Source organism: Bos indicus x Bos taurus, chromosome 22 (genome assembly GCF_003369695.1).
Source record: "Bos indicus x Bos taurus breed Angus x Brahman F1 hybrid chromosome 22, Bos_hybrid_MaternalHap_v2.0, whole genome shotgun sequence".
Classification (NCBI taxonomy): domain Eukaryota; kingdom Metazoa; phylum Chordata; class Mammalia; order Artiodactyla; family Bovidae; genus Bos; species Bos indicus x Bos taurus.
The window spans coordinates 16,766,542-16,784,895 of record NC_040097.1 but is presented as its reverse complement, the minus strand read 5'-3'; the positions used below and the strand labels follow the sequence as shown (position 1 = coordinate 16,784,895).

At 46.3% G+C, this 18,354-nt stretch overlaps 1 protein-coding gene across 1 annotated transcript in view; it reads left to right on the top strand.

Moving 5' to 3' along the window:
- Positions 1-698: 698 nt before the first annotated feature.
- ARHGEF3 (Rho guanine nucleotide exchange factor 3) overlaps positions 699-18,354 on the top strand; it is a 313,634-nt gene continuing 295,978 nt past the window's right edge. Inside the window, exon 1 of the mRNA XM_027523864.1 lies at positions 699-785. The gene's annotated coding sequence lies outside the window, so the exon portion shown is untranslated. The remainder of the gene's footprint in view (positions 786-18,354) is intronic.

Below are 18,354 nucleotides of genomic sequence, written 5' to 3'. Positions count from 1 at the left end.
AGGGACTTTTTTTATTCCTGACTTTATGGGGTCCTGAGGACTGGAAGAATTTAATCTGTTGAACGGATGAATGAGTACAGAAAATGCTTTTAGTATTTAGATTCTCATGTCTATTTCTGCAGGAAAGACTCAGGCCACACTGCTGGCTGCTGCTCTTTCAAGCTCAGCATCCGCCCACAAACGTATTTCCTGAGAACCTGCTGGGCGCGCGGGGATTCGTCCTTATTCTCACTCCCACAGTCGGGGAAAGTGAGGCTTGGGCAGGACTAGACAAGCCCAAGGTCAGCCTGGTAGGCGAGGCTGGGGCTCCAAGCGCCTGACCCGGGCCCTCGCCCGCCCGGGCAGCTCCTGCTGCCCATGGCTCGGGAGTCACCACAGCCCTCTCCCGTTGGGATACAGATCCCCGGAGCTGCCCTCGGGGGAACGGGATTCGGCAGGCTGCGCACCCTTTCCCGGACCCAGTATATTATCTCCCAAATAGGTGCTGGGCATGCCCCGGGGGCCAGGTCTCCCCTTCTCCGTCCCTAGCCTTCCCTGGGACCCCAACAGGGTGCGGAGTGGGAAGTGCTGAGCAGCAGCCAAGCGTGACCGAGTCCAAGTTCCCCGACACCCGGCCTGGCGCCCGCTGGGGTCCCCGGCCCGCCTCCGGCCCACGTGGCCGGCCCGGCCTCTCCGCCCCCGGCCCCGCCCCGCTCCGGGGAGCCGCCTCCGTAGCCGCCGCTGCCAGAGTCGTAGCCGCGGTGCGAGCCGCAGCCCGGCGGGTCGATCCCGTGCTGGGAGCCGAGGTGAGTGTGGGCGGCTGGCCTGGAGCCCCGCTACTCCGCTAGACCTTCCCCGCTGGAGACCCTGCTAGACACCCTGGGGCGGGAGGCCTTCCCGGGCTGATTCCTCTCCACCTTCACCCACCAAGCCGGAGCTAGACCCCACCTCCAAGCCGCCCTCGTTCCATCCCGGTGCCCGCGGCAGTGTGCGCTCCTGGCTCCGGGCACCCTGAACGGTCAGGGGGACCCTGGAGGAGGCACAGGTAGGCTGTGCCACCACCAGCCCCGACCGGCCGCCGCTCCGCCGGAGACCCTGACTCCGACCCTCTGCTAGCTCTTGGGCTAAAAGTTCCCGGACCCACTTCCGGGGACGGAGGTGCCACCTGTCTTGGGGTGCGGCCCCTTTCCCTCCGCGTATCTTCCCGTCGGGCGCTGTTTGCCGGGGCTCGCAGGACCACCAGTTATTTCGCGGCGGGGAACCTGGCTTTGGGCGCGCGGGGCGGTGGCTTCGGTTTCGGGCCCACTCGGGCCCCTGTGCTCCTTGCTGCTTAAATTAAGCGGCTCGAGGATCCGGGGAGGAGGAGGGGGAGGCGGACACCATGGGGTTAAGGCGAACTTCGGTCCCTCGTAGCTAGAGACGGGCAAGCGTCTTCCGAGTGTGAAAGTTTCTACTGAGTCGAGTTCCCGTGGGCTTTGCCACGAGGAAGAACCGCTCTTGCAGTATCAGCGGCCTCATCAAGGGCTTATACGTTGATGAAACTGAGTGGCTTGTTCCTCGAGGGCTCTCACTCCATTTAATGCCCAAACCAGGCTTGCCTCCAGCACTGGGCAAGGATGCGAGAACTGCCAAATGGTGGTTGTCCTGGGTGAAGTAGCAGAAACGTATTTTTAAGCAGTTCATGCACTGCCCAGGTGTTACCACCTTCTACCCTGGGTGTGGAAGAGTTTTGCTAGGTCTGAGTGTCAGCTGTGTAGTCTTGTGCAAGTTACTTCACCTGCTCATGCCTCAGTTTCCTCATCTGTAGAGTGGAGATGATCATAGTACAAACCTTAAAAGGTTGTGTAAGATTAAAGTTTTTATTGTAGTGCCTGGTACAGGCCAAGTTCTCCCTCGGTTAACTGTCCTTCTTGTTACTATTTTGACTGATATTAACAGAGCACCCCCATCCCTAACTCCACTGTGAGCTAGGTGAGCAAGCTCTCCGCACTTCTCCGTTTCCTGATAAGGACCTGAATTATTTGCACAGTAGCCCTGGTGTCCCCTTCCGCCTTGAAACACGTGGGCTTTGCATTAACACTTCCTATGCTTAACCGGCCTTGTGTGAAATGTTATCTTAGAATGTGAGACTAGAGATGACCTTTGTCAAGGACAATCCTGGAAAATGGGGTCTTGGACCTTCTCTGGAGGCTCTGGGGTGTTGTGGGATGTTTCCCTCACTGGAGTGGAGCGGATAAGGTTTCATTAGGACCCCTTCAGGCCTTGGTCCCCCTGACAGGCTGACATCTTCTATCAGAGCTAGAAGAGGTAGTGTGGGAGTCTCTTTATGGGTCTGAGGGCCTGATCTTGCCCCCTCTCTTTCATTTACTCACCTCTAACAGGTTGTCCGTTCCATCAGTGGGGTGCTCCTGGGCTGAAACAGTTTAGTTTTTTCTTGTAGGGGTGGTAACCAGATAGACGTTCTGAACCTGGGGCTCTAAGAACCTTCTGAAATACACCTGAGATGCTTGGAGCACAGGTGTGTATTTTTTCAGAGGGTTCTCTTTACATCGTATTCTACAAAAGGCCCGCATCCCCCAAATATGGGACCTGAATGCCAGGTGGGAAGATGGGAGTTATGGTCCCCTATACAAGACAGGCCCACTTTTTTATGGAGTCACGATGTCAGCATTTCCTCTGTCCCTGTAGGTAGAGGTGCACACATGTTCCTTTGTGCCCTTGCTCAGCGCTCACCTGCCAGTGGAAAGTTCAGAGTCAAATCAGCTCTGCCTTGACTTGAAAAAATCTGATAAAGAAGTCAGTGGGGAAAGAAGGCAGGCGGGGGTGGGGCGAGATGTGTGTTTAGGGCCTGTGGTGGGGCCTTTAGGATAGGGTGCAACTGATGAATATTTGAACTCAACTTGTCAGGAGACTTCTCAGACTTCTCTTTTGCACATGCTTTTCCTTCTGCTGAGCACACTCTCTCACCGCCTTTTCTCATGTCTGGTACTTTCATGCCATTTAGCTCAGATGTTTCCTCTGTTGAAAAGTTTCCCCTGACAACTTTGTCCAGAGCATCCCGTTCCCTGTCAGTTTCTGTCATGTTCCCCCATTTTTAAAAATTAATTTTATTTTTGGTTGGTTGCACTCGGTCTTTGTCGCAGAGAGAGAGGGCTCTTCTCTAGTTGCAGTGTGCAGGCTTCTCATTGCGGTGGCTTCTCTTGTTGCGGGGCACAGGCTCTAGGTGTGTAGGTTCAGAAGCTGTGGCACACAGGTTTAGTTGCTCTGCAGCATGTGGGATCTTCCCAGGCTAGGGATCCCTTGCACTGGCAGGCGGATTTGTATCCTCTGCACCACCAGAGAAGTCCCGAATTCCCCCATTGTATTTTACTCTTGGAGTTTGCCTCAAATGGTTTTCCTCATGTGTCTGCTCAAGGGTTTATTGTCTTTGTCCACCCAGAAGAATGTAGAATCCTGTTACCCTTGTCCCTGCTCCACTCTGGCCCCTGGCACACAGTAAGTGCTCACTTAATGTCTGTGAGGCACAGCATGTATAGTATCCACTGAGGGAGGCTCCTGGAGGCTGGAGAGGTTTAGGAGGAGTGAAATGCAAAGGAACTGGCCGATAGGAATGCCAGTCTACAGTGTGACCTTTGAGGTCACATAGTTCAGCCTGCAGTTTAAACCACCTCCACAGCACTTCCTCCTAGTTACTGCTTAACCCAAGCTCGGATCCTCCAATGAAGGGAACTCGTTGCCTCCTGAGAGAGCCTATTCCTGCCAGAGAAAGATGTGGGATGCAGAGAATGGGATGTTGTCCCCATACTCACTCTGATGACGGGGAGAGGTGCGTGCTGCTGCTCCAGTTTTTCTGGTCCATGTTGCATCCTGAGCCTTTCATCCATCACCATCCATCCCAGTGAGCTGCCTCTGTTTCTCTGCCATCTCCAAGGTTCCTGAGCCCCTGACCAGAACTCAGTGTGCTCCCGAGTCAAGAGTCATTGGAGGGAGCCTGAGGCAAAGAGGCATCAAAGAAAACTGCAATTGTTTAGAAACCTTCGAGGCCAAGCTCTGTATCGTTCAGACTCCTGTAACTCATTGGGCAGCAGGGGTGGTGGCCATGAGGTATGGGGCTCTGTTTCTTTCATTCTTTTTGTTCTTTTTTGAGATTTGTCCAGTTAATTCCTCAGTTTATTAATTATAGTCTTATTTATATTTTTAAAAGATTAATCCTTGGACCCATTACCTTAATGATTTGTAAAGATATCGCCTGATTCATATCACCTCGCACAAACGGGTTGAAACTTGAATGAAAACAAAATGTTTATATATATGATTCTAAGTTATTGAGTCAGTTCCAGTTTCTGTGGGAGGTCACCAGTGTGGTGAGTGGAGCGGGGTCCACTGTGGAGAGGTTTAGAGGAAGACTTAGCTTTTTTTCCAGTGTACCTTAGCCACTTAGCTCAGCTAATTTACTTCACTTATTCTGGAATCACTTATGGAGGGAGTGCCCTGGCACTGGACACACAGCCATCAAGGAAGCCAACAGCGCTCCTCCCTTCAGAGTTCACATCGCAGGGGTCAGGCTGGGTAATAGACAACTAGACCTATAACAAGATGCCAAGTTGTATGGTCAGTGTAATGAAGGAAATGAAACTGGGTAAGGGGATTCAGAGTAGCTGGGACGGAGGCAGGGTTGGTTTAAGTTAGGGAACGTCTCTGCTGCTGCTGCTGCTAAGTCGCTTCAGTCATGTCCAACTCTGTGCGACACCATAGACGGCAGCCCACCAGGCTCCCCCAGGATTCTCCAGGCAAGAACACTGGCTCTCAGGAAGCAGCATTTGAGTGGAAACCCATTTGAAAGAGGGAGCAGCCTTGTGGGTGGCTTGGTGAAGACCACGCTTTACATGTGGTCTGTCTCCCTGGGGAAGGGAGAGAGGAAATGAGGCAACATAGGCAGAACCTCCCCCACCCTCTCTCCAGATCTTAGCAGGTGGCTGGCATAAGATCTCAGCATTGTGTGCACTCCTGGTTGACCAGAAGGCTGGTGTCTTTCCTTTCCAGGGGGTGGGGCCTGGGGCAGTGATGTTCCTGAAACTGCTGCCTGGAAGTGAGCATGAACCTTGGGGGCTTGATACAGGATTCTCATTGGTTATAGCTGTGTGTGTGTGGGGGGGGGGGTGGAGTATACTGTGGAAAAGGAACAAAGTAGCAGCCTTCAGTAAATGCCAGTTAATCTGAATGGCTGTGCCTTGTGCGGCTGAGCCCTGCACCAACATCTTAACATGTCTATGTGTGTCACATACCCTCATTTTCCAGACCAGAAAACTGAGGTGTGGAGTGATGAATAACTTGCCAACTGTGTGTCTTCTTGGGCCTCTTGTCAGTTGTGCTGAGAGAGGTGGAGGTGAAGAGAATCTTCCCTGAATATCTGTTCAGTGACATGAAGAGAGATGGGTGTTTGAAGTATCTTAGGCCTCTCTTGGGTGCACATCCCTGTGGAATGTCAGCCCTGGGAGGCAGAGAGAGTGCTCAGCCCCTGGCTCAGTGAGGGCTTGTTGGGACATTTGGTGGGTGTCCCAGGGTCTCTGGTGGCTATGGAGTAAGAAGGCTAGAGGAGGGGATCACTTTCATTTCCCAGGTGTCTCCTGACTTTTCCAAGGTGAAGCACAAGTTTTCAGGGCAGAACTGGACATGGGGCCCAAGTCAAAACAGGAATGCACAGAAAGAGACGCTGCGGCCCGCAGCCAGAGTTGGAGGACAGAGGAGGCAGCTTGGTGTCTTGCCTGGCTCAGCCAGCTAAAGAGCAAGCTAGTTAGTTACCGGTCCAACTTGGCTCCTTATCCCAACACCCCACCTCCACTTCCAGCCAGCATATAGTAACTTTATGTGTCTGAATTTGCTGGTAGAACCCCAAGCTCTGAATTCAACTCCAATTCTGAGCTCCATAATATTTTCCTGGAAACTGGAGGAGAGTACTGACCTGGCTTTGAAGCAGATTGAAGTGTCTGTAGGTTGTAGAGATGGCAGTTGGGGTCTTGTGTTCCAGTCTCTGCTGCAGTGTTAACCAAGGGAGTGACCTTGGACAAGGTGCTTAACCTCTCCGAGCCTGTTTCAGTGAACCAGTGAAGTTGCTCAGTTGTGTCCAGCTCTTTGTGATCTCATGGACTGTAGCCTACCAGGCTCCTCCATCCATGGAATATTCCAGGCAAGAGTCCTGGAGTGGGTTACCATTTCCTTCTCCAGGGGATCTTACCAACCCAGGGATTGAAGCCAGGTCTCCCACATTGCAGGCAGACACTTTACCATCTGAGCCACCAGGGAAGCCCCCAGGCCTGTTTGTCCATCTGTGAAGGGAGGTAGTGCTTGCCTGTACCTCGGAGTTTTGCTCTGAGGATTAATTGAAAAGATATTTGCAAAGTGCTTACCCCCATCACAGCCTGCATGCTGGGGGGCTTGCTGGGTCATCATCTGGTACTTAGGATTGACTCAGGTCACTCCATCACTTCCTTGTGCTCCTATCGAAAAGGTGTGCTCAGACACACTGGAAGTTCTTCATTCAGATTTGGGGACTTCAGTGGTGTGGATGTTATTCTTTTTGGAGACCATCTTATTAGACAAATCTGGATAATGGAGTTGACGATTAGTTTATGGTGAGACAGAGGCCAAGTTGAACTGCTGCTGAGACCTCTTGCCCAACTGTAGCCCCCGTTCTCTCCCAGCAGTGCCCCTACATGCTCAGGGCCACCACTCCCTAAGGGGTACATGACACCTTTGGAACTTGGCTGCTTCAACTCACAGTTCTGATGCACCTTCACCCCAGGTCCCCACTGGTTCCTATAACAGAATGAACCTGACAGCCCAGTGAACCTGACATCCACTTTCAAATCTTTGCTCCTGCTGTTCCCACTACCTGGGATGCTCTTTTGCTCTTCTCCACTTTCACAGCTTCTCTCACTACCCAACTCCAGTGGCCTCTTCCTTTTTCTTCTGTTTTGGCTAGAGAAAGAAATTATCTTTTGCATGGCATGCCCTGATTGTTTCTTAATAAACAGAAAAGCACGCAAATCAGAAATTGTAGAGTAAATAATGAAGTTCCACCTCCCTCATCGCAGGCTTACATCCAGAAAGAACATTTATGATCAGCTGGCTGTGTATTTCTCTTACAATCTTACATAACAAGTTTGTGTACCTGTGCATATATATATTTTTAAGGCTAACACAATCATCACTTATTTTGTATGTATTCTTCTCCAGCCTTGTTCTTTTTTTTCCATTTAACCATAGGTCCAAGAGCACCTTCTGTGTCCATATGCTCTCTTGTTTTTACCTGCCCTGGCTCTCACCTTCCCCTGGAAGAGTGTACAAATTTATGTGGAAATGCATTTTCACTTCTCTTAGGTATATACTGAGCAGTGGAATTGCAGGTTGTATGGTGACTCGATGATTAACATTTTGAGGAACTGCCAAATGTTTGCCTTGTGGCTGTTCCATTCTGCAATCCCACAGCAGTGTGTGAGGGGTCCAGTTACTCCACGTCCTCACCGATGCTTACCACTGTCCATCTTCTTGATCACTGCCAATCTAGCCCAGGTGAAGTGATCTCATTGCGGTTTTGATTTTCATTTCCTAACGGTTAGGGGTGTTAAATATGTTTTTTAACTGTATTTTTTAAAGCAGTGTTGGGTTTGTAATACAATTGAGAGGAGGGTACAGAGATTTCCCCCTTGCTCCCACACATGCCTCGCTCACCGGCATGCTACGTTCATCACCAAGGATGAACTTGCAGTGGCAAATTCTGTAGTTTGCCTAAGGGCTCCTCGCTTTTGGTATTCTACTTTCAGTGGATTTGGGTAAATGTACAATGCCATATACCCGTCTTAACAGTATCATACAGAATATTTCACTACTGTAAAAACCCTCTGTGCGCTGCCTGTTCATGCCTTCTTCCACCCCTGCCGTATTCACCGGTCTTTTTGTTGTCTCCAGAGTTTTGCCTTTTCTAGAATGTCATACTGTTGGAATCATACACCGTGTATCCTTCTCATTTTGGCTTCTTTCACTTAGTAATATGAATTTAAGACTTCCCATGTCTTTTCATGAATTGATAGCACATTTTTAGCACTGAATGACATTCCATTGTCTGGGTGTATCCCAGTTTATTTTTCTCTTTACCTACTGAAGGCCATCTAGGTTGCTTCCAAGTACTGAAAATTATGAATAAAGCCTCTATAAACATCTATGTGCAGTTTTTTGTCTGGACATAAGCTTTCAGCTCTTTTGGGTAAACACCAGGGAGTGGATCATATGATAAGGGTGTCCTTAATTTTTGTGGTTTTTTTTTTGGCTGTGCTGGGTCTTTATTGCTACATGTGTCCTTCTTTCTTTGCAGTGAGCAGGGGCTGCTCCTTGCTGCGGTGCATGGGCTTCTCATTGCAGTGGTTTCTCTTGTTGTAAGCATGGGCTCTAGGCATGTGGCCTTCAGTTGTCTGGCTTCAGTAGGTGTGGCTGGTGTGCACAAGAGCAAGGGCTCAGAAGTTGTGGTGCACGGGCTTAGTTCTGTGGCATGTGGGATCTTCCCAGACCAGGGATCGATCTCACATCCCCTGCACTGGCAGGTAGATTCTTAACCCCCAGATCACCAGGGAAGCCGGAGTGTGTTTAGTTTCTTAAGAAACCTTCAAACTGTCTTCCCAAGTGACTGTACCATTTTGCATTCCCAGCAACAGTATATGAGAGAGTGCCTGTTGCTCCACCTGCTCGTCAGCATTTTGTTGCTGGTATTTTGGATTTTAGCCTTTGTCGTAGGTACGAATGGTATCCGCCTTGCTGTTGTCCTGTGATGATACGTAGCATCTTTTCCTATGCTTACTTGCCACGTGTGTATCTTCTTTGTCGAGGTGTCTTTTAAGGTCTTTGGGCCATTTTTCATTCAGATTGTTTCTTCTTATTCAGTTTTAAGAATTCTTGGTATATTTTGTAAACAGTCCTTTATCACTTGTGTCTTTCACAGATACTGTCTCCCACTCTGTGGCTTATCTTCTTTTACTCTTGGTATTATCTATTGCAGAGCAGAAATTTTTTTAATTTTATGAAGGCCAGTTTATTATTTCTTTCATGGGTTGTGTTTTTGGTGTTGGATCCAAAAAGCCATCACTAGGCTTTCTGCTGTTTATTTTTTGGGAGTTTCAGACATTTGCATTTTACAAGGTCTGTGATATATCTTGAGTCAATTTTTGTGAAGGATGTGATGTCTGTGTCTAGATTTTCTTTTTGTGTGTGGATGTTCAGTTGTTCTCAGCACCATTTGTTGAAAGGATGGTCTTTGCCCCATTGTATTGCCTTTGTCCTTTGTCAAAGATCAGTTGACTGTATTTATGGGGGTCTGTTTCTTGGCTGTCTGTTCTGTCCATTGATTTTTTTTTTTTTTTTTTTTGGTCTCATCTTTTGCCAATACTGTGCTGTTTTGATTACTGGAGCTTTATAGTAAATCCTGATGTCTTGTAGTGTCAGCCCTCCAACTTTGTTCTCCTTCAGTATTATGTTGATTGACTATCTTTTAATGTGTTTATTAGCCATTTGTATATCATCTTTGGAGAAATGTCTGTTCAGATCTTTTGCTTATTTGAAAAACTGGGTTGTGTTTTTACTATTGAGTTATAAGGTTCTTTATATATTTTAGATTCAGTCCCTTATCAGATAGATACATAATTTTTCAGTATTTTCTGCCATTCTTTGGGTTGGTCTTTTTACTTCTTTGATGGTGTCCTTTGAAGCCCAAGGTTTTAATTTAGGTGAAGCCAACTTACCTATTTTTCTTGTGTTGCTTCTGCTTTTGGTGTCTTAACTAAGAAACCTTTACCTAATCTAAGATCATAAAGACTTATGGCTAAATTTTCTTCTAAGGATCCTACGGTTGTAGCTCTTATATTTAGGTCTTTGATCCATTTTGGGTTAATTTTTGTGTGTGGTGTGAGGTGCACCAGTACAGCTTCATTCTTTTGCATGTGGATACCCTGTTGCCCTGCACAGTCTGTTGAAGAGACTATTCTTCTATTTTATTGTTTTGACATCCTTGTCAGAAATCAGTCACAAATGTGTTTATTTTTGCATTCTCAGTTCTATTCTATTGATCTATATGTCTGTCCTTATGATACTACCATTGTCAGTACTGTCTTGATTATTATACCCTTGTTCAGTTCAGTTCAGTCGCTCAGTCGTGTCTGACTCTTTGCGACCCCATGAATCGCATACCCTTGTAAGTTTTGAAATCAACAATTATGAATTCTTTCAAGTTTGTTCTTTTCTGTGATTATTTTGGCTCTTTTGGGTCCCCATATGAATTTTAAGATCAGCTCGTCAATTTCTGCAAAAAAGTCAGCTAAGTATTTGACAAGGGTTGTACTGAGTCCGTAGTCAGTGGAAAGTTTGACAGTCTCATCAATACTAAGTCCAGTCCTGAAATACTTTTCCTGGGTGCGTCACTCACCTCCACAGGTCGTTGTCTTATGGGGACACACTCAGAGGCCCACCCTTCAGGCTGCACAGACAAAAATCCAGGAACATCAGCATCTTTTTTAATTGTTGAAGAAAGTGACACCATATAGTGTAGTGTTTAAGGCTGAAGACCTTGGATAAAACATTTAACACCCGATTTTGTGAAATGGAAGTGCATCTGGCACTGACCAAGCGTATGACCGATCTGCTGCCTTTACTCTGAGGGTGTGATGAAGATCCCTAAAGATCCTCCCCAATTCCCCCACCTCCATGCCTTGAGAAGTGTGGTGAGAACTAAGGACCCTACACCCTGGAGGTACCAGGGAATGGTGGAAAGCATTGGAGTAAGGCTGCATTTTAACTTGTTTTATCTACTAGGCAAATAGATTGCATTTAATGGGAGGGTTTTTGCTGCCAAAGCAATCCCCCACCCCGCATCATAGTTTGAAGAATGGAATAAAAATAAGAACGGAATACTATCACATATTAAAAGATTAGTTTACACCCCTAACGCACTTATGTGTTCCAGATGTAATGCCTTGGCACAAGTCCAAGGTTGTATTCTCACAGAAGAAGAAACAAGAAGCACAGCACCTACACGTGCATCTGTAGGAACCTGGTTTTCTGAATTTAAGGAACAACCTGGGGACTCCATTGGAAACTGCAAATCCACTCACACCTCAGCGTACTCTAAGCTGGGACAAAGAGCTCCATTTTAAACAAAACAGTGCTAATGCATGTATGTGTGTATTTGTGTTTGTCTGTGGTGGGGGATTGGAGTTGTTTATCACTGTTGTTACAAAAAAGTTGGGGCTGAGTTTTTCATTTTTGGAGGGGAAAAACTTAGAGGCAATAGAAATTCTTTTGAGATCTTCAAAATCTAAGCTTCTTTGGTTTAGCAGATTCCCTTTACCTAAACTGTAAGAACAGTTCCTAGGGATTTCATTTCCATTCTTAAGTGAGGGGTGTGTGTGCCTGCATGTGCGGCTGGAAAGTTAGGGGAAAACACAGTGACATAACCCAGCCCCCAAACAAGGAAGCGCATTACAGAGCTGAGGTTCCAGCCTCAGAAGGTGCAGCTTAACTGACCTTGAGTAACCTCTTTTTATGACACATCTCCGGCGGGGCGGGGGGGCAGTGGGGGAGAGAACTGTGTCTCTCCAGCATGGCTTTAATTTTACAAAAGCCCTATGCAGCCTTGCAGACTCAAGTGGTTTTCTTAGCAAATCACATTTCATATGTTCTGGGCTGGGCAGGGCCTCACTAATCCTTGGCCAGCATTGTGAGTCAGAAAATATTTAAATGACCGCCTGAGTCCTTTGAGGAGAGAGAGTTGGCAAGTTATCTTAGGGAGCTGAAGTGACTCTTAAGCAGCATTGCAGGAAAACAGGCGTAAAGTTGACACCAATGTTAGCAGCTTTCTTTTACTATTACCTCTTAGAGTGAGATAATAATGACAATGCTACCAAATTTTATTGAGCACTTACTATATGGTGGAATCTGGCTTGTTTAACTCTATTGGTTTAAATGTTAATTTTGTCTAAAAAAAGTTCCTGTACCTTCACAGAAACATCTTGAATAATGTTTGATGAAATATCTGAGCCTTAGGGTCTAGCCAAATTGATATTTAAAATGAAGTATCACAGAGGTTAAGATACTGTTTGAAGTTGTTCAGCAGAAAGGAATAAGGCGATGGAAGCAGAAGCGTGGTACTGTTACAGCTGGGAGGACTTTCAGAAAGAACTCCGTCTGCCATGACTAATTGCAAAATAAGATCATCCCTCTGCAGTTACAGAGCGACAGACAGTATGGATTGGCAGATGGGGTGGGGGCCGAAGTGGCTCAGATTTTCTGCCTTTGAGTTGAATGGATTTTTCTTACATTTCACTTTTAGATCACAGGCCTGAAAATTCATGGCCCTAACTGAGCAGGGCCATTTATCTGTAGCTACTGGGTGCTTGTTCAGTAGTTTGATCTCAATTGCTTTATGTGCTAATGAGGCATTTGTGTTTTAGCCTAAACTTGGGAGACTGCTCCTGTCTTCTGAGCCACCAGCTGCCACACAGCTGTGGTGGCCTTTGGGTCACTGGCCACAGGAACTGTTGGTGCCTGGGGCTGTCTGGGGGGGAACTCAGGCTGCATGTGTAAATGTGGTGTCCCAGACAACATTATTATAGTTTTAATTGTATCTTTTTTTTTAAATTGAGATATGTCACATACCATAAAATCAACCACATTAAAATACACAATTTAGTAGTAGTTTTGGGTATATTCACAAGGTTGTGCAGCTGTTACAACTGTCTGATTCCAGAATATTTTCATCATCGCAGAGTACATTTATTTTGAAATAAATATTCAATAACACTGTCCCATGATGAGGTCTGTCCCATCAGTACATAAACACGCATGCTGTTATTTTTTCCAATTTAAAGAAAAAAAGAAAACAACCCACGCACTTCTTTCCTTCAGCCAGACTGCCATTTCTTTTCATTTGAGAGCAAAATTTCTTGAAAAAATTGTCTGCACTTGCTGACTCCCAATTATTTGCCCCCTGCGCTTTCTCACTATTTTTTAATAAAAAAAGTGATAAACTATACATAACATGAAATTTACCATCCTAGACATCTCTAAGTGTTCAATTTAGTGTTAAGTATGTTCACACAGTTGTGCAGCCGTTTCCTGGACTTTTTCATCTTGCAGAACTAAAACCCGATATTCATTAAATGACCGTGGTCCATTTCTCCCTCTCCCCAGACCCTAGTAGCCACCACTCTGTTTTCCGTCTCTATGAATTCACTACTCTAGATGCCCCCTACAAGTAGAATCAATACGTGTATTTATTTGTGAGGCAGTATTTGTCTTTCTTGGTGACTGGCTTCTTTCGTTTAATGTCTTCAGTTTACATCCAAGTGGTAGCATGTGTCAGAATGTGCTTTGTTTTTTCCCTGAGGCTGAATAGTATACCATTGTATGTAAAAGATCACATTTTGATTATCCATTCATCTGTTGTGGAGGCCTTTGGTTTGCTTCCACTTTGGCAGTTGGGTAATGTTGCCATCCCAATTCTCTATCTCTTTCTTCTTCTTTTTTTTAATATTTTGGTTTTGCTGCACAATATGTGAGATGTTATTAGCTCCCCCAACCAGGGATCGAACCTGGGCCCCCTGCGTTGGCAGCGAGACGTCTTAACCACTGGACCACCAAGCAAGTCCCACAATAGTCTTTTGAGCCCATTATTCCTCATGAATATCTCTTGCCCAGGTCTGCAGTGACTGCCCTGCTCTTCATCCCAGTGGCCCATTCTCTAGCCCCATCCTGCTTGGCTATCAGCAGTGTTTGACAGTTGGTCATTTTCTCTTCCCCGAAGCTCTTTCTTTACCTCGCTTCCAGGACACTGGTCTTCTTCCCACACCTCAGTTGAGGGCAGTTCTGTCTCTGCTCGTCACCTGGGCTGCTACCACCCTTGTCCAAGCCCCTCTTCAACATAACGGGGTTTCTCACTTCCTTCACCTTTACTGAGATATCACCTTCTCTGGCCATCATATCTAAACTGTCAGCACTACCCCCACACTCCTCTCTACCTTTCTAGATTTATTTTGTCTCTTAACTTCTGTCACCGTCCAGTGTAGCGTGTATTTTGCTCATTCATCTTATCCGTTTTCTGCCTCCCCTGCTAGAATGGAAATTCCATGAGGGCTGGGGTTTTTCTTCTATTTTGCTCCCTACCATATCCCCCACACTTCGCCTGGCACTGAGTAGATGCTCAGTAAATATTTGTTGAACCAGTAAATAAAATTTTGGAAAATAGAGATTAAAAGCGGCATGCTGCGATTCATGGGGTCGCAAAGAGTTGGACATGACTGAGCGACTGATCTGATCTGATGATTCTTTCATTATGATACAATTCTTGCCATGTTTTCTTACATATAAGTGGGTCTGTATTTGTGTGTCCTGTTTTTTTCCCACCAGACATTACTCCATAAGACTTCTTTTTTTCTTAAGTTGCTACATAATCTTCATGATTACTTGCTGAACAGCTGCATATTGTTTTCACTGAATGGATGTAGCAATTTTATTTAACCTTGTTGTTTTGTTTAGCACTATTGGGCAGCCTCCAATTTGTTGCTGTTGGAGATTACACCGCAGTGTGTGTCGGGCATTTGCCCTGCCTCCCTCCCTCTCTTCTGAAGAGTCCTCATTCTTTTGATCCCAGGAGGGGACTGCAGCCCAGGCTGGGCCTGTCATGGTTCCCCAGCCACTTGGCTGTGGTGATTGGTCCAGGGATGCATATAGGCCCAGCCAGGATAGGCCATGGGCTTCCCTTGGGTCACCCTGACTCAAAAGTGGCAGAATAAATGCTCAGAGGCACCAGAGCTGTAAGGGGGGGCCCCTTCCTCAGAGAGAATGGAGTGGTGACAGTATAAGGAGGGAGATGAGCCCATCACTTGTGATCCAGTGCCTGGGCTGAGCTGTTTCGTTATGCTTCCAACAAATTCCCCTTTTCACTGATGTAGATGGAGTTGGATTTCTCACTGCAAAGAGAGAGTCTAGAATAATCCAACTCAATGAGCATCCCCACTCACTCCTACCCCCTGCCCCCATTCCCCTTTTTAGTTTTTTAGTCCAGAACAAGAAAAGAGGTTACAGGGTACCTAAGGCATCTTTCGGGACAGAAAATGCATTTTAGCAGAAGAGCTCAATTATTATTATTATTTTTTGGTCATACTGGAGAGAGAGTGTGAAAGCATCATCGATCTGTATTCAGATGCTGGCACTGCTATCCCGTAGGGGTAACCTCAGTTTATTTGTCTGTAAAATGGGGGTGAAAATAATCACACCCTACCTCAGGGAATTGTTTTGAGGACTAAATGAGTTAACACACACACAAAATCTTCAGAATGGTGTGTAGCAGAGTGAAGGAATGCTCACTGAGCATTAGCTGTGGCAGCTGCTGGGTTATGATGCCCAACTCTTAAAAGGGTGTGCGTGCTCAGTCATGTCCAACTCTTTTTTCAGCCCCATGGACTGTGGTCCGCCAGGCTCCTCTGTCCATGGAATTTTCCAGGCAAGAATGCAGGAGTGAGTTGCCATTTCCTTCTCTAGGGGATCTTCCCGACCCAGGGATCAAACCCACATCGCTTGTATCACCTGCATTGGCAGGCGGATTCTTCACCACTGAACCTTGGGAAGCCCATCTTAAAAGGGCAAGAGGAGTTAAACAGAACTCCCATGTGATGTACTAACAGCAATTCCATTCCTGTGTGTACACCCATAAGAAGTGGGTGTACCCATACGTGTATCCAGAGATGCTTGCACACACAGATTCATACCAGTGTTATTCACAGTAGCTGAAAAGTACAAGCAACTCGGGTGTCCGTTGGCACATGAATGGACAGAATATGGCGCATGCATACAATGGCACGTTACTCAGCCACAGAAAGGGAGAAAACAAGCCACAGCTTGGATGTACCTTGAAAACACAATGCTAAGTGAAGTAAGCCAGGCACAAAGGGACAGACATTGTATGATTCCACTTCTATGACGTATGAATAGGCAAGTTCATATAGATAGAAAGTAGAATGAAGGTTACTGGGGCCCAGGGGGAGGGAGGCCCCCGCTATGTATTAAGCAACTCGTGTTTAATGAGTATGGAGCTTCTGTTTGGAATGATGAAAAAGTTTTGAGATGGATAATGGTGATAGTTGTACAACATTGCTAGTGTACTTAGTGCTCCTGAATTGTACACTTAAAAATGGTTAAAATGGTAAATTTCATGTTGTAAATTTTTCCACCCCCCTCCCCTCAAAATGTAAGAGTAGTTAGAGGGTGTGAATGGGTGTGAACTATGGTGGGTCTCCTGGACTTTTTCTTTACATTCTCAAGTTAACTCAAAATGAAGCAAACCACAGTGGAAAAAACGGCACAGACTGAAACAGGATGGGTGGTGGTGGCGGCAATGGGGTGAACTACCCAGGAGCCCACAGCGTCCTTCCAGTGTTTGACACTGCAGGCTGGGACGTGGCGTGGGACGAGCAGGCCACCAGGCCAGAGGGTGGGAGAGGAGGGACAAGGACAGTGTCCAGATGAGTGTTCCTAGTGACTATGTCAGTCCTGTCCTGGGTCAGATGGGCCCAACCCAGAGCTAGAGACCATGTGAGTCACAGCTCACCCTCCAGGGAACAAAGCAATGTGGCAGGGAGGGGCTGGGCTGTGACTCAGAGGCCATGGCCTCTGTGAGCTTCCCACCAGGTGCGTGGAGGCCCCCTCCGACTCCCTGATTGGCTTCCCCTGTGGGGGTGGTAGCAGGGGTACCCACTTCTGTGCAGGCGTTGAGAAGGCTCCCCAGCAGAGCCTTAACGTTGTCCAGAGTTCTTTCCCTGCTCGTTTTTGGAAATACAAACACAATAATAATAGCAGCAACATTGCTTGAGCAATATGCTCAAGCTCAGGGCTCTGTGCATTTAATCTTCAAGCTTCATCTCACCTTGTCAGCTAGTCTTATCAGTCCCACTTTACAGAAGAGAAAATGGGCTTATAGGGATGAAGCAACTTGCCTGAGGCCACACAGGCTGCACGTGGCAGAGATTCAGGAGGCTGGACTTGTAACCATGACGGCACATAAACACACACAGACATACACACATTCGCGCAAGATTAGACTCCAATACGTGACTTTATCTCTGGGTCTTAGTTTTAAAGACAACTTTAATACTTTTTTCTTTGTGCTGATGAAAAAAAGTTGGAAAATACAGACAACAAGTATATTCAACAACAAAAAGATCATTCGGTCTGGTTGCATTTTAGCATTTCAGTTCATTTTTATTGGTTCCTTTGGGATTCTGAAGAGTAGATGACATTAAACAAACCCAGTGAGTACTCAGTGCCCCTCACTCTGCAGGGCACTGTGAGTATCACAGTCATGACAGTTCTGTCCAATGTTTGTAAAATGGTGATGGTATTTCAGAAGGACCAGGCTCCTTTGGAACAAATTACTTTAAATATTCCAATAAATAAGTGTAGTATAGTTTGCCCCGGAGGGAGCAAGCTATAATATAATACTTGTTTCTAAGGCATTGTTTTTCTGTGTGTAAAAGGCTACATGTCTTGTTTAATGAAAAGAAACTTGTTCCTTCAGTATTTTATTTGAAAGAGATTGTGGGAAATACGTAATTTTTCCCTGCTTACTGCCACTTCTTAATGAATGTGGCAATGATGAGAACAGGACCAAAAGGTTAAATCCAGTGAACAGGGGGGAAGGGAGATTCATCTTAGCCCATAGTTTAAATCTCATCTCCTGAAATTTTATTGGAGTTAACCAGTTGGTAAACTGACTCATCCAGGTGGCCCATCCTCGACTTTTTTCCTGTCTGTCTAGTATCAACAGAAAAATCAGTAAGAGTAAAATTAAGTACCCGGTTTTTTGTCCATTACAAAAAGACATTCATTTATACATTCATTCAACAAGTACATACTGAGTGATATGACGGCTGGGGTTTCGCTCATTGGGAGGGGTAGAGAAGAGAAAGGTTAGGAATGACTTGACTATGGGGGTTGTATGGTGGTTATATTTTTTTCTGCTTTTGTATGTGTTTGAACTTTTGCATTCAAAACTGTGTGTTGTGATATTGAGCATTTTAGCCTTGGGCCAGGCCGTATACTAGGTGCTGGGGATGCCTTGATGGTCAAGACAGGCTCAGATTCTGCCGTTTTAGAATCAGAAGACACTCATTCAGGAAGCAAGTGCTAATCAAATAGTCACATGAATGTAAGTAAAATTACAGCTGTGATAAGTGCTGAGAAATCACCAGTTGAGATGAAAAAGTCTGCAGTGTCAACTCCATTTCACCCAGTACTGGTGGAGGTACTCAGCTTGAGGTAGCATGAAGGGAGCAGGTGTGT